At 40.4% G+C, this 12,401-nt stretch overlaps 1 long non-coding RNA gene across 2 annotated transcripts in view; it reads right to left on the bottom strand.

The window, feature by feature from the left end:
• The window catches only part of LOC310687794, a 35,590-nt gene that overhangs the window by 1,353 nt on the left and 21,836 nt on the right, over positions 1-12,401 (bottom strand). Inside the window, exon 3 of one of the 2 annotated variants that reach the window (XR_014516594.1) lies at positions 9,523-10,651. The exons of the other annotated variant lie outside the window; for it this stretch is intronic. This is a non-coding gene — a long non-coding RNA (uncharacterized lncRNA). Of the gene's footprint in view, positions 1-9,522; positions 10,652-12,401 lie in introns of those variants that run through there. 2 annotated transcript variants of the gene reach the window in all.

The following is a 12,401-nucleotide window of genomic DNA, read 5'->3' as shown; positions in this document are numbered from 1 at the left end:
ACTTGCAGCCTTCCTATAAAATACAGTCTGGAGGCACCCAGACTTCCTCATACAGTTGCTTATTTATTTATTGTCATTATCCCTCGTTTCATAAAGACAAAGCACTAGGTGGCTCTAAATTAGAGGCAAGATCTTACATTGAGTTTTGCATGAGCTCACACACCACTTTGCTCTGGGCAAACTGCAGGGAGAGCGTGGAGGCACCCCCCCTCCAAACATTTCCTTTCCTTTCTGTCCTGAAGCGCTCTGCTTAGTTCTGTTATTTATTACATTTATATCCCACCTTTCCTCCAAGGAGCAAAAAGTGGCATACTTGCTTTTCCCTCTACCCATTTTATCATCAGTATGTTAGACTGAGATACAGTGACTGGCCCAAGGTGAGGACTAGAACCCTGATTTCCCAGGCCTTAGTCCAACATTATAACCACATCTTCACATTAGTTCTCATTATACAACCCTTAAGTCAATAAGATGTGTAAGGACCACCATGTACAAAGTTACAAGGAAAGCCATGTGACCACCTGAAATTAACATACATCTGAACTTGAAACTGAGAGTGTTTTGTTCAAATAAGATTTATGAGGACAAGTGGGCCTGAGAGAGAGATTAAGGTTGCAATCCTATGAACATTTATTTGGCAGAAAGTCCCTTCTAAAAAGGCATACAAAGGATTGCATTAAAGCTTTTTTTTCTTAGCTGAAGTATTAGCACCAGTATTCAACATTTCAATACAGTGGTACCTCGGGTTACAGACACTTCAGGTTACAGACTCCGCTAACCCAGAAATAGTACCTCAGGTTAAGAACTTTGCTTCAGAATGAGAACAGAAATCATGTGGCGGTGACGCAGCAGCAGCGGGAGGCCCCATTAGCTAAAGTGGTACCTCAGGTTAAGAACGGACCTCCAGAACGAATTAAGTGGTACCAGAGGTACCACTTTATTAGTTTCATTGCATGACACTGCTGTTTGGGAAATTGCTGTAACTTTATTTTTTGTATTCTGAATTGTATTGTGTCCAGTACTGCATCTGCATGCTAAAAGATGTAAATTTGCTTTGCTTCAGTGGTTGCCTGTTTCTTGTTACTTTTACAGTAATTAACATGTGCTATAAAACATGGGAAGAAAAAAACCCCTAAAAACAAACACATTTTACATTTTAGCTTTAAACAACCTCAAAAGCAGCACCTTCAGTCTTTGCTGAAAATTGACCCCCCCTTTTCACTCCCTAGAAACAAAAAATAGCATCCCTGAACCCATACCTAAAAAATCCATAAAATTCAAATAGATTTCCTTTCTGAAACAAAAATCTCTTGGCAGCAGAAACTGACATATATATATTTTAAAAAAACAGAAGAGGGCAATATTTGCCTGCTTTAAGTGAGCACCTGGGGATAAACTTGGCACCCGGATACTGCAAAACAGAACTGAAAGGTAAACCTATGACCTCATTGCATCCAGGCCCAATTTAATCAACTACAGGGTATATACATTAGTAAAAATAAACCTCTTCAATAAAAACCAGTTGCAAAAATCCAACTCTCTCGACTGCTCAGCCTGGACAATTAGTGGTCTACAATAATCAAGGCCAGGAATATCTCTAAAGCATCTGAAACTTAATTGCCCTCTAATACTAACAGTAGTCCACAATCAAGGCAAGCTGAATTCTTTGGATTTAACCTGACTGAGTCCCAGTTACACAATGGGATTAAGAAATCCAAGTATTTTGTCTTAAATAAATGCATTATGAATCAGGCTGTTAAACTGAGTTGGCCACAGTCCAGGGAACCCTGTGAATAACTCTGGTTGCCCAGTGGGGGCTTTGGTCTTGTGTTTCTCCAGCAGCTGCTCCCAATACTGCATAGCAAACACTTTCCGAAACTCAGGGGAGCTTTAAAAGAAATTTGTGGTTGATGATTTTTGGTTTCTCGAAACAAATCAGAAGTCTGCTGGGAGCGCCCAAAGTAATTCTTGTGAGTGCCAAAACAGACTTGACATGGGAAATCCATGATTGGCTCTTTCCCCTCTCCTTAATCTTTCTTTACAAGCAGCTCTTTGGGGCGAGGACTAGATTTAGGCAATGGTACTAGATGAAGGGGGGGGGGTTAACCTCCCCCTGCCACTTTGTGCCGCAATAGAAATGGCTTCCCCTGCAGCTGTTCTTTCAGCCTTACTTGGGAAGTGGGGGACAAGTTACATTGATGGTACATAGGTGGGCAAAATCCACAGTATTTACAAAGGAAAACACTTTGGAGGGGGGATCAGTCCTGAAAAAAACATTTGGTCCTTCATTTTGTTTACTTCAGGAAGCATTACAGTCGAAAAAGTCTCTGTTTTTCATTCTCTTATAGGCTACGGTCTGTTTGTCCTGGCTAGCTGGTACATCATAAAGGTGGTGCCAATATTTATGTATACTACATGTTAAAAAGATATGTATGTTGAATGTTAGGCTTTATTTTTCTTATCCTTCTCTGTCCATGCTCAAGCAACTGTGTCTTCTGTTCTTTTGTAGCTGTCAACTATGCTTTCTGCATAAATTGTTTGGAATAGTCAAGATCTGTCACACAGATCTCTACTTAACTTGGTTGTCCGAGGTTTGCATACACATGACACTTTACTTCTAGAATCTGTGGAAACTGAGTACCTTGTTGTTTTTTTACATAGTTCACACACAGTCCAGATCTATATATTTTTCTGCCTCAGAAAAGCCCTTCTTGGGAAACTGTTTTCATTTTGAAAATAAAAGCTCACTGCAGATATGTGTCCACTTGAAAACAGATGTAGGTGGTCCCAGAAATGCAGAGGTGTATCTACACTTGTCCAATGATGCTTTGGGGGGGGTGTATACAAAGATCACAATCACCATTTCTTTCTTCATTCATGTGGGGTATGTGCAGGGAATAATCAAGGGGAGGATTTTTCAGGTAACCACACCGACTCTTCTGGATGGCAGGATCTAGAATCAATCTAGATTGAAAGCAACATGTTGAAGATGATCGTGAACAATTCTAGAGAGAAAATCTATATTATTATTATTTTGCTAGAAATGGGTTAGTGTGTACACAGCCTGAGTGTCATAGTTTAAAGTTCTGAATAATAGGAGATATCCAACATCATGTGAGACCAGTTTGTGCAATGGCGCTGTTGGGAGTTGGGAGTCCGACAATTTCTGGAGGGCTTCAGGTTCCCAATCCCTCCTCTAAAAGAAAATGAATACATCTTTATTAACTACAGCACAAAGCAAACATATCCATTAGAACAAGGATTGTGAACCTGTAGCACTCCAGCTTCAGCCACCAAGGTCAGTGGCCAAGGATGATGGGAATTGTAGTCCAGCAACAACTGGAGGGTTCTGCGTTCCTTATTTGTGATTTGATCCACTTCAAGAGATGACCTGAAGACTTGTAAAGACATCAACAATTTATTGTAAATTTGGCAAATGTCCGATTGAAATGTTATAACCCCATCAAACACTCACATACATTTTCAGATGAGTATATATACTGTGAATAGATGTGTGTGTCCATCTGAACTTATTCTATAGTCATGGCATAAATAAAGGGATTGGCTCCAGAACGCCCTTGCAGTTGAGATCTGCTTGGTCTCTTCTCTAAGCTACTTTAGACAGGAGCTGAAAAGGTAGCTTGTAATCGACCAATTAAAAACTTCTCTACAAAATTAGATGGTTGCTGGCTGAGTAGTTCATTTTGTTTTCTACTAGAGCTTTTCATTTACTAGCAATGAGAAACTTATGGGCTACATTTTTGACCCAACACAATCTTAACTGCCAAGGTGATTGTTTTAATCTAAATGATTATGAGAATTGTATGTTTTAAGAACTTACTCTTAGATAGGATTGTTTGCTTTTTGTGAGTTTCATTGTAATGGTCATTGGTTGCACACAATAAAAATATTCCTAACTGATTAAAACTAACTTAGGGTTTTGTTTTGTTTTTAAAGTTGGTTTGTATTTTCTTCTTTTAATTTTTAATTGTTTCAAAATGCACTTGCATGATATGTTTTAATGAGGGCTGCTCCGAGTGCAATTGTAGAACAGGCTATAAATACAGTCGTATCTTGGAAGTCAAATGGAATCTGTTTTGGAAGTCCGTTCGACTTCCAAAACCAAAGCACGGCTTTTGATTGGCTTCAGGAAGCTCCTTCAGCCAATTGGAAGCTGTGGAAGCACCATCGGATGTTCAGCTTCCAAAAGCAGGTTCAAAAACCGGAACGGTCACTTCTGGGTTTTGATAGTTCGGGAGCCAAAATGTTAGAGAACTAGGCTGTTTGACTTCCAAGGTACGACTGTAATTACTTTTGTCAATTTGATTGGCTACTAGGTATATGCTACTATACCGCTTTCAGATCAAAATGATTGTCCATTCTATTCTTATTTAAAAACATATTGGGGTGCTTCTGATGACCTGTTTATTATTTATCCTGATTTGTTTGTGGGGAGATTTGACGACAGGGGCTATTTAATGAGCATTCATATTGATTTGTTTGCAGGGAGGTTATATAATGTTGTATCAAGCATTATTCCACACTTTCCATTGCATTTCACCATCACTTTCCTTATTGCAAAGTCCAATCTGAATTTGCTGGTATGTGACTGAATTCCACCCCAAAATAGTGACAGTCTGGAAGCATCCTTTATTGGCTACTTAATTGGAAGGCTTTTTGGTATGAAGTTTCTGTTGTTTTCCCCTCTTTCCTTGGACAGTAGGGGGCAATCTGCACCCATTACTTTAAAACTTCGTACTTCCTCTGAGCACTTGGGATCAACTTGGGAAAAGAGAGGCCAAGAGAGATAGTCAAAATCTTTGACTGTGCAACTCACAAACTTTTTGTGCTGTAGAATGATGTCTGCTTATAGATGAGCATATATACATGCAAGGATAAGAAGCAGGATCACTTATTTAAATACTAAGGATTGTACTCTAATTCAGAACCAAATCCCACTGAATAAAGTGCAACTTTTTTCTGAGTAAAAGTATGTAAGTAATAAGTATCCATTTTTTTCCAGGAGTAGTGGTTAGTGGGCAAAATAGCATTTATTGATGAGACGGAAAGCCAATGTCAATGCTATTCTGCACAGTCATAAATATTAATAATTCTAGAACTGAACACATTGAAAAAATTGCATAGTAGGCAAAACAACAACAACAGGGTCGACACACAGCAAAATGCTAGCACACCTGTAAAAAAAACCTGCTTACATAACATGTTTTTGTGTGTCCACAGTTGGACAACTTGCAATTTCTTACTGGATTTTCTTCTCTTATTAGATTATCTGCAGATCAGAAAATCTGAATTTAGCAGGGTGAGGAAGATGCTGTGTGGATGCCACAAAAAAGATGCACAAACAGCGTCATATCTAAATTTAGCTCCCGTGTGGATGAGTCCTTCGTACTTTTAAATGCACAGGGAGAAAGGGTGGGGGGTAATGAGAATTTTGAAGAAAAGAATTAGGACTGATGTGAGAAGCTCCTTTTCTTTGTCAGTGAAAATTAGGTAAGCTATTTCATTCCGCTTTTTCTAATAATTAATGGATTTATTACATGCTTTCTTATTCCTTTGCTTTCTCTAACAACCATCCTGTCAGTGATGAGAACATGTTGCTCAAAGCTTTAAAGCCAAGTAGAGATAAGAACATTCCAAAGCTAGTTCACTAGCTATCACACCACACTGCCCTTTCCTTTGCTGCTTCTGGCAATATGAAAGGGAGCAAGAGATAACCGGCTGGAAGTTATTCAGATAGGTTAACTAGGTGGTAAACTTGATACACAGAGTATACAAACTTGAATTGCACCATACAGATGTTATGTTGCCAAGATTTGGTGATCTTGTATATAGTAACCATAGAAATGAGGGGGCAAACCATTAAAAAAAAAGTTTGGAAAACTGTAACATTAGATGTTCCAACTCGGCTTTCATTCAAACTGAAGCTGCCAATGACGTCTATTGAGGTTGCTTAACTTTCCGCTATAAGACCATTTCCAGTTCCTCATATCTTTGCCCAATTATAACCATCAATGCAAAAGCTGTGCAGTCACCAGTGTTTCCCTTGGGCTGATTTTTTAAAAAGAAAAAGTTGCAGTCATAATGGGAATGATGGGCCCGAGGCACAAAATGCATGTGTGTGTTTTTTGTTTTTTAAAAAACCCCAAGCCTAGTTCTTCCGACGTTTTCATTGAGAAATTCCAGCACCTCTGTGCTTTGGAGCAAGGACTTGAAATTTGGCAACAGACAGGTCTCACTTTGGTGTTACGCAAGAGCCTTGCTTTTGTCGGCCTCAGGAAAATCTGCCCACATTTGGCCAGATTGGAAGCCTCCAAAACATTGCAGCTTATGCATGCTTAGCAGAGACTTTTAAGAACTTGGCAGAAGAGATTGCCAAGTTGTCTGCACTCTGAGCGAGCCAGCAATCGGATGGGAAGTCTGAGGGAAATCCACACAGAGGTGTGTTTCCTGACCGCCAGGGGGTGCTGCAGTGCCAACAAGCAGGGAGTATCTTGCTGTTTGCAGGATTCCTCCTGCTGACTGTGAAGGGTAGAATCCAGGGCTTTTTTCCCCTAGAAAAAGAGGAACTTGACCTTTTTTTTTAGGAGGAGCACGCACCCAAAGTTGTAAGCCATTGTGTCTCTTTCCTCAGCAATATCATACTACTGAACTGCTTTATCAGATGGCTGTAAAAACTGTTGAGATGTAAAGTGCTTGAGACACACCCTATAAATTCTAGGTACTGTTGTTACTAGGCTAAGATGGCTGAAACTGTCTTATCCAAATTGTATCCTAGACAGTGTCAGCTAAAATCTGACTGGCAGCAATGTGAAGAAGAGGTTTGTGTAGGCAGATCACATCATGATGAAAAACTGTTCCTTTTTTTAATGGCTGTTTCCAGTTGAAATAAGTGGTTGGTTGCAAATGCCGTACTGCCATTGTCCTATCCTTATGTTGGTTTCATCACAACTGACCGATTCCCAATTAACTTAGGACAGACTGCAGCAACTCCTTTGCCAAAATGTCTCTATGGAGGTTGGTTACCATTCTTGTTGTATATCAGGGATGGGGAGCCTGTGGCCCTCCTACAGATTACAACTCCCATCTTTTTGGCCACGCTGCCTGGGGGTGAGTCCCACAACACCTTGGAGGGCGGGTCACAAGTTCTCCATCTCTATTGTACATTATAAATGAAGATGGTATCCAGTGGAGCGAGTGGTCTCTAGGAATTCAACATCTTGTCTGGTATGTATAATTATTTCCAAGAAAGGTTAAAACACATGGGTAACAATAAATAGATTAATAAAGGCACTGTCTTATTTCTTTGGCCACAGTAGGAATACATGATATTTTGATATGCTAAGTTGATAGGATCAATGAGAAGAATGCAAGATTAAGGAAAAAGCAATGCTCACTATATAGAATAAGGTTCTAAAACTACCACAGATCAGAGACTACTTCCCCACTTAACCTTTTCATTAGATTTTTTATGGAACATCCATACATCTTTTATTAGCTCACTGCATTGCAGTATTTTCTGTTGTCAGTTCATGGATGGCCGGGGGGAGGATGACATGTGGCAGTTTTTTAAAAAATGAGCTTCTGTACTTTTCATTAAAAATTTTTGTTTGCAAGTTCTACCTGTTTTATGGCTTCCTGTTGATTGAAGATGGGCAATTAGCACCAAATTTCCTTTTACTTCTTCCATTTCAGGAGTTTAGAAGGTAACAAGAGTTACTAAAATACTTCCCCTCCCAATCTTTAATTGAAATAGTATTTTGCATATATGGAAGCAAAAAAAATGATGGCTTAAGTAATTAATGCTTCTCACTCCATACAGAAACAGGGTCATTTATTACCAGTCCTCAGAAAGTCATGCAACAAGCAAAACCTTCAAACAGGAATTGCAAAACTCTAATACTTATGTGAGAAGTTCCATCAGACTCAATGGGGGTTCTGAGCATAGGGTTGTACTTATAATTAATGTTGCTGGGAACCTTTAATTCTAAGTAAACATTATAGCAAGATCTTGGCCATGGAGAAGGGCACTGCTGGATAATATAATCCTTGTGTAGAACTGCTAATTTAATTCTGCTGCCTTCCAATTAACTATGGAAAAGGAATGCCTTGGCAGCACTCTAGTATGGAAGCAACCCTGGGATACAAAAGGGAATTCTAGATTCCCATCACACTGAGAAACCCATTGAAAAATTGCCTATATGTTAATTTCCATGATTAATTTGGCATTTGTGTAGGTCAGATGAATCCATGTAGTGGATTCAACAGTCACGCATGTGTTCCCTATTCAACTTTCTTCACACTTACTGTGCTGTTGCTCAGTCCACTTTGGGGAGTTTTCGCAATGGCATAATAAAATGAGCGGCTGCAAGCAACATGCACAGTATTCTGAAGAAATCTCATGGCTGCTTCACCACAGTCTCATCATGCCATTGGCTCAAGCAGCTCGCCTTGCTGCAATGCCTGTCCAAGGGCTTGGGGCTTTCCAAGGCCTGCAACTCGGAACCTGCTGTGCCAGACAGTGAGCTGGGATACATGCCCTGTGTTCTACCAATGAGCTATGGCTTCTTTGGAGGAATGAACCTGCCTTCCTAGAGTGGGATTAAAATTCACCTTTCAAAGAACTGAAATACTGTTTTGGGGCCAAACCAATAACAGTTGTGAATCCCCATGATCTCACAAAATGTCATTTAAAAATCTAATAAAAAACACCCTTCTTCTGAAATAAGTTTGCCAGCTCAGAGCTTCAATGGCAATGACAGAGATTTGGTGCAATTTACCTCTGTTCTCTTTGTCAATATATACTGAGATGACGCCAGGTGTAAACAGGTGTGCCTAAGAACAAGTGGAGTCCAAAGAAGGCCACTCACACCATTTTGATCAGGCACACAAGCCTTTCATCAAGATCCAAGGAGTTTCCTTTAGAAGTGTTTTGTGGCTGGGGCTGATAGGCTAGTATCTATGTTATCACCAAGAAACAACCACCTTTCATGAGAGCAGATTTTAATTTATTTATTTTAAGCACGAAGTGAGCTTTTAATTGCATAACCGTACAAGTTGTTCTTTAAAACATAAAAAGGACAGCCCTGCTAACATTGGGGGTGGGGGGAGAAAGAGGAGGACATGAAGCCTAAATCAGCACTGGAAAAGGAAGCAAACACATCCTAAATTGCAAGATGAATGTGGAAGTAAGCCTGGCAGGAGATAAAAATGCACCCGCCCACTCCTGTTTTGAGGTGTGTCTGCACACACCTAGTTCTTGTTATGTAATTTCATGCTAGCTTTTCCATGATGTAGTTTGTTCATTCCACATCAATGTTGTACTCAGAGCAAATACTTTTTGTTGCAGGAGCTGAGGCTGTTACCTTTTAAGAACACCTGCCTTGCTTGTATGCAAAACGGAACTTGCCTTGGCCATAGTTGACATGAAAGACTAGTCAAATTATCTTGCTAGGTGCATAACCCACACGACTGCGAAGTTTTGTGATGACTAACTGTTTGTTCCCCACTGATGTTCAGAATGCGTAACTCAGGGCTCACAGACGCTTTATATGTTAAGACGTGCAAGGTTCCAAGCAAGTTTAGCAACAGTTTGCTCACAACTTGTTCACAGGAATCCTTGGGCACACAAATGTACATACAGTGGTACCTCGGTTTATGAACTTAATCCGTTCTGGAAGTCCGTTCTTAAACCAAAACCGTTTCCCTAATGAGGCCTCCCACCACCAGTGCCCTTCCACCGTTCGGATTCTGTTCTTAGACCGAGGTAAAGTTTGCAAACCGAGACACTATTTCCAGTTTTGCGGAGTTCGTAAACCGACTCTTTCTTAAACAGGACTGTTCTTAAACTGAGGTACTATTGTATAGAAAGCTACAAAGGAGGGTCTGCAAAATGGGACACAAGAATGTTAAAGGTTGTGCATCTGTGTATGTAAGTAGTGAGGGAACTCTTGCCCTCCTCTCCACAGGCTTCCTGCATAAATCCCGAAGACATTTGCTCCACTGTTTGAGATCCTAGGGTGTAGTAAGGGAATTCCAAGTGCTGAGCACAAGACAATGCTGTGTAAGAACTACTACTAATCAGGGCATGAATCTTAAGGAGGGGACCCCAAATTAAAGGAGCATTTTCATCATTATAGCGTATTAGCTAATCAAGATGAGATGTTGTGAAGATAAATGACACTTGTTGATAAAGGAAGGAGTGATGTAGGACACCCTGTGGGGGAATGAGTAATTCTCTAGTTAGGGCAGCATTTAACGGTTGCTGTAAACAGAGCCAAGGGCTATAAAATGAGTGATGAGAGTAACACTGAAATAGGGAAGTTACCAACATGGAGTGAACGACTACTGACAAAACCCCTTTCTCCTCAAATAGTCTTTGGTTTAAAAAACAAAACAAAATGCAGCAGCCTAAGGTTTTTGTTTTTTAAAAGGCTTACCTAAATCTGCTTCAGATGAGATACATGAAAATGATGGCACTTTTGTGCATATGTTATGAAAATTATTGTCACATTACCTGTGTTTCCCCCAGATTCCTTTTAGCTTAAGGACACAAGAAGAGCCCTGCTGGATCAGGCCAAATGCCCATTTAAGCCAGCATCCTGTTCTCACAGAGGAGAGTAAGCAGCAGTGGCTGAAAAGGGAAATTTTCTGGCAAGCAGGTCAGAGCTAAAGGGGTTTTCAGAACTTGTTCAGAGATTGCAGAGGTACCGATGAAGAGATTTTAACGGACAAGATGGGGATGCATGGCTAGTTGTGCTTTAAGATGATCCTGTAACTGATCCCTGCCTCTTATAAGAACGGGAATGAGCCAAAAGTCCAGCATCCTATTCTCACAGTGGCCAACCATATGCCCACGGGAAGTCCACAAGCAGGACTTAAGTAGAACAGTACTTTCCTCACTGGTGCTCTCCAGAAACAGGTATTTCAAAGCAATACTGCTTCTAATACTGAAAGCGGTACACAGCCATCAAAGCTAGAAGCCATTGATAGCTTTAGCTTTCATGAGTTTGTCCATCTAAATTGGTGTCCATCACTACATCTCGTGGGAGCAAATTTTATAGATTTAACTAAGACAGATTTTATTTTGTCCTTCCTGAATCTTTGAATATTCAGCTTTAACAGATGTCCCTGAGTTAGAGTATTATGAGTTAGAAAAACATTTTCTAATCCATCTTAAACTACTACTCAACTGTAAAAAAACAACAACACACAAAATGAAAAACTGTACACAAACTTATTTTTAGTCCACAAAGCTTAGACCATTTGTTAGTCCCAAAAGTGCCACAATTCTCTTACTTGTTTTTGCTGCAAGAGACCAATGTAGATATATCTCTCTGAAATGTCTTATCTTAACCTGAAACATGTTATTGTTGTATTTGGGTGACAGGAGAAATCTCACTGAAAACAAAGGTTTTCACTCTTAGCCGTAAAGAAACTCCCCAAACTTCCATCGCTTTGATAATATTTACATGGAGTAATAATGTTGCTACAGAAAGGCCAATAACATTTACATGTAACTCTCACATAAGTACCTAATGCTGCTTTCCATCTGTATAGCACATTGTCTTTCCAGACTCCCAATTTAGGACCTAAACACCCTTAAGCCAGAAAAACAACAACACATTTTTAGGCCTGCCATGGGGCGGGGAATGAGGAGTATGTAGGGCCAAACACATCATTATTCTATGGCTTGCAGACACTGATGAGATGCTACTACTGTGCCTCAGGTCCCACTCCGCAATGGAGCATGCCGTTTCCCCTCTGGTTCATTTAACATTGAGTGCCATAGCTCAGTGGTATAGCACATGGTTTGCATACGAAAGGTCCCATGTTCAATCCCTGGTTATCTCCAGGTACGGCTGGGAGAGACTCCTGCATGAAATCCCAGAGACCTACTGCTGGTCTGTGTTGACAGAACTGAACTGAATGAGCCAATGGTCTGACTTTGTATAAGGCAGCTTCCTATGATCCTAGTGCTCACTGTGTGTTATAAGTAAAAGTGTTAACGCCATGACAATGGTATATGATCTTGTTGTTTCTTTTTAGCATTCACCGTATTGATTTTACTTGTGGCTGTAGGTACAGCAAAGCTCCCAGCACATCACAAATGTGACCAATGGTGGTTCCTGTCCAGGATTGCCAAAAGAACATGAAATGATAAGTCTGTGGAGCACCCAACCCCATTAATCACTTTGGAATGTCAGCTTATAAAATCCCATGACGTCATTTCCCTGTCACAGAGTCAACTCCTTTGCCAATCCCTTTAGTGGATGGATAGGAAACAGGTAAGAGGGGAACCTCGAGCGAGAGGGTTATGAACTTGAAAAGAGCAGCTGTGGGAAGACAGCACAGGCATGTGGTGGAGCGGGAGCAAGGAATGA

The sequence above is a fragment of the Podarcis liolepis genome (genome assembly GCF_965112155.1).
Source record: "Podarcis liolepis genome assembly, chromosome: 1".
NCBI classification, from domain to species: domain Eukaryota; kingdom Metazoa; phylum Chordata; class Lepidosauria; order Squamata; family Lacertidae; genus Podarcis; species Podarcis liolepis.
The sequence above is the reverse complement of the archived record's forward strand: the minus strand, read 5'-3'. Positions and strand labels throughout refer to the sequence as shown.